Source organism: Montipora capricornis, chromosome 2 (assembly GCF_036669925.1).
Source record: "Montipora capricornis isolate CH-2021 chromosome 2, ASM3666992v2, whole genome shotgun sequence".
In the NCBI taxonomy this organism is placed as follows: Eukaryota; Metazoa; Cnidaria; class Anthozoa; order Scleractinia; family Acroporidae; genus Montipora; species Montipora capricornis.
This window is the reverse complement of record NC_090884.1, coordinates 17053999-17058517: the sequence shown is the minus strand read 5'-3', so window position 1 is coordinate 17058517 and position 4519 is coordinate 17053999.

The window sequence follows — 4519 nt, the reverse complement described above, 5'->3', positions numbered from 1 at the left end:
ATTCAAGCCTGTCCACCTTTACGGGCGTGACCGGCCGACTGTAAGACTTGAGCCATTCTTGGGGAGAGGGGCACGCTGTTGATTAACGGCGGAGCATTGACTGGCTGGGTGCTTGGCACCACATTTGAGGCAAATATGTTCGAATTTGCAACCACCACAGTATTTTCCGGCGTGAAAGGACCAGCAGGTCCCTTTGGGAAAGGACTGGCGAGGCCGGGTGCGTGGAGACCCCATATCCGGCTTAGGTTGCGCGGGTTTGGCACGAAAATTTATAACCGCCTTAATCCATAGTTCCCAATGAATGGTATCCCAAGGGTACTGGTCAGGGGCTGACTGTCGTATGTAACGAAACTGTTCGTCGTAGAAATACCAGTCGCCGGGTTTAGTAGAAATGTCGCGAATAATCTCACTATATTTCATTAGCCTAGGTGTCTCGTTCGGGAATTTCTCAGAAAAAATGGCAACGAAAATATTAAAGGCAGACAGCCATTGCAAAAAGTTGTGAATTTTCTTGGACGGCTGACATGGCTCAAGGGTCAGACGAGGTTGACTTGACGAGTTAGACGAGGGCGTTAAACAGACAGAATATCTATCCTGATTAGGGGAAGATGTGAGAAGGGACCCAAACTCGATGAATTCGTTAGCCCAAATTTTAGCTTTAAGCTTAGGGCTCACATTACTCCCTAGAGCCACCGCGATACTTGCGAAGGGTTCTCTATTAGCTGCCAACGAAAGTGGCTGTGCCGTGAACTTGGAATTGGTGGCCGTACCTTCGGTGAGCACGGAAACTTCATCCTGTACCGACGCCTCTACAACCTCCGTAGTGACCGGAGTTGGTGCTTTGACCTGCCCCAGTGCCTGCTGGACAGCTTGGGTGACAGCGAGAGATATAGTTGCGGACAGAGCTTGCACGTCCACTGTCATTAGGTTCGGGGGAGGCGTTGCAGTAACTGATTCGGCTGTTTCCTCGGTGAGCTCTGAAGCCCTTGGCCTTTTGGATTGCGATCGGGTGGTGGGTGCGGAACGCTTATTGGGCGGCATAACTTAGCGATAAGAACATGTCAGTTAACTTCCTGAGACTATCAAGGTCTAAATTAAGATTGCTCTGAGGGGCGGTACCATAAAAACGCGGTGGCAATGTAGGAAAATTATCTAGCCAAGATAAAAGGGTGTGAAAAACCAAATTCCAAGGAAGATTAGAAATATAGAGCACGCGCAGGCTACCGAGTGAATAGGGCACACCCTATAAGAAGTTAGGGCGGCCGGATAAGGATTGTACACTCGTACGGCAACTGGCGGCAAAAAATTGCAAAAAATTGCAAAAAATAGTGCTTAAACCACATAAAAACAAAATCATAATATTCTGGGTCCTACCAGAACCAAACAACTAAAACAGTGTACAGCCAGTGTCATGATCAGATAATCTGATAATGATAATGATCGGATAAGCTGCAACGCTAAACAGTAAAATCAAAGGCTGACACGCAGCCAGTGTCGCGCGCAAATACGCAACGACTAAACATTAAAATCAAAGGCTGACACGCAGCCAGTGCCGTGCGCAAATACGCAACGACCAAACATTAGAATCAAAGGCTGACACGCAGCCAGTGCCGTGCGCAAATAAACCGCAACGACCAGAATAAAACGACAAAGGCTGACACAAACAGAATTGGACTTGGTCCACAAATTAACATTACTGCATAACATTTGAGCGAAAGGAATAGTAGCAACAAAGAATTACTGGTTGCCATCGCTAGTAAAAACTCGCAGAGATTTAAGTACCGCTCCCCGGAGACTGCGGTATAACTTAAATTGCCCCCTACTATTATTTAAGTGAATGCCATCCGCAGAAAAGAAACTATTGCATGCCCTCCAAAAACCCCTATGGCCCCATTATATGGCATAAGGGATAGGCTCCAAGACCACCCAGAGATATCGAGTTAAAATATCGAACCCTTTGGTTGAAAGCCACAGCTGCACGTCGACGGATAGTCTGGCATACGCATACACCCCTTACGCCGTACGAATCATGCAGCAAGTGCACAAAATCCTCCAAGGCAGAGCCCACTTGCAAAGGAGGACAAGATGTTAAATCATTAGTGCCTAGTTGCACAATAACTATATCTGGGCGAAACGAGTGAAGGATGTGTAGATCGAACTTGATCATTTTAGCGATTGTGCGCCCCCCAATTCCATGCCAGCTAATGAGGGCGGACGCCGACAAATGGAACGTTAAATCCAAATGCCCAGAGTCACTTTCAATGAAATCATGTAAGCGACGAATAAACGAATGGCCGAGAATTAAAACGCGAGGTGTACCCATATTAGACTACCCGTCGGAAGAGCTCCGGAATTAAGGGAAAAGAAATCAAAGTGAATGAACTCTAGAAATAATGCAAGAAAAAATAACAAAGAAACTAAAGGGAACTTGCCTGAAAGAACAATACAACTGAACGCTAAAAGGCAGAGAAGTTCTTCTTGCGATGATGGTTTTGCGGTCCTTCTGTCGTATGTCGTTTGAGCTTGTTCTCTGCTGTGTCGCAACGCAGCCTCGCGCGAGTCTTTCAACGCATCTGTACAATCACTGTGGAGAGAGAGAGAGAGGGAGAGATGCGTTAAAAATATATATATAATACAAATGTGAGAAGGAAAGTGTTACATTTGTACATTTGTATTTTGCTCTGCAAATTCTTGCATTGAGCACTCCAAAGATAAGTGAAGCAACTTCATCTTAGTCTATTCGTTTATATATATATAATATATATATTTATAATACAATGCTCTTTAAACCTTATTCTGCCCTATGTCTTAGAGCTACTTGAAGTGATTTTATCTTTGATAACATAACTAGAGTTTATTGGTATTGAACCTGGACATGCAAAGTTAGTTAATGTTGATTCATCTTAATGACATATAGAAACTCATATTCTTTGTTGTTTGCTACAAATCAAACACTTTCATGCCAGTGCTCAAGTCATTTAGGGTCATGGGGGATTTCACCGAGCTTCCACCCTAAACCATTTTCATCGATTTGTGTGATTCCCCCTGTCACCTGTTGAGTGGAATTAGGGAACTTTCTTCTCTCTACAGGGGTAGAATGCCGACAGCAATTGACACATTTCTTTGGGATTAGTTAGCGACTTTCTTGTCCAATTTTTTTTTCTAACAGAAGGTAACAGACACATTTTCATAGCAGGTAACTTTTTGCTGATTTTGTGGATTTGCAACAGGACCAGCAGCAAGAACTGTCCACTAGCTTCTGTAGCCAAGAGATGCCTGTAATTCTGGACGTAATTTCGTAGAATCTTGGAAAACTCTTCGTCGGGCTAACAAAAGCAAACAGAACATCAGCAGGGTAAGAAATGCTAGACAAGTAAGCAACATATCACTTAACCCATGTAAATGTAATCGGCTCCAAAGAAAATAAAATAAAATACAGTCAAAAGCAAAATTTATTACACAGACATGTAGACCATTATGCACACCAGTACATAGATGTGCATGTGGCAGTTGAAAAGTTTTAAGAAAAAGCCTTAGCTAAGGAGTTGCCTCTCATTCTCCTTTTATTGCCAGGTAAAATTATTTTGCCAGTTACATTGATTGATGGAGGCCTTTGAAATTGCAATGTACATGTAAGTAAAACAGCCTCTGGCTGTGTGAGCCAATATGAATAGTTTACATAAATAGGATTAAGCATCTTTTAGATAATAAGAGAAGCCTTTCAGATTATCAATAACTTTTTTTCCTAAATGTTCTTATTGCTCCTCAGTGTGGGTGATTACAATATATTCACAAGCTGCAGTTGTTACAGAAAGTTGCAGCCAGAATAATTATTGTGCTAGCACCGAGAAAGTTTGATCACTTCGAGGGTTTAATGTTTCAGAGATAATTTGTCTCACCATTTGCTTTCAGCTTTTAAAGGCATGAATGACGGAATGGCCTGGGAGTAGTTTGAAAGCCATGAAGAGTTTTAGGCTTCTTTGTTTTAAACTGAATCACATATGAAATAAGTAGCATTTCTTCATTGCTTGCAACAATTATTGTAAATAATCCTCTACTATATCCTGATATTAATATTTCTATGGCAATTATTTCAGGTGCCAGTTATATTGACTGCAAATGCCCTGTCTGGGGACTCACAATGATGTAAAGGTCTACACATTTATTTACCTTGAGTTCCGTCTCATCCCTGCCGCGAAACGTCGTTTTATAATTGTTGAACTGCAGGCTGACCCGGTCGTTGTGCACAAAGACCAAATTCCTCTAGCTTTTCTTGCGAGCACTGGCATCTTGCACATCCCGATCATCGCCGACCAGCTCTAAGGTTCGGATTTCTAGGCCGGGATTAGGCAGGATTAGCACAAACAGTGCCAACATCAGAAGATCACAATTTTCATGGGCTTTTGGCTGCATGCCGTGGGTGGCCTAAATGCGACTCCGCTGCAATTTCACTGCTTCCACAACCTCCTCACTAGGGTAGAGACGGTTTGGGAGAGAGGAAAAAAAAACTACTTATTGA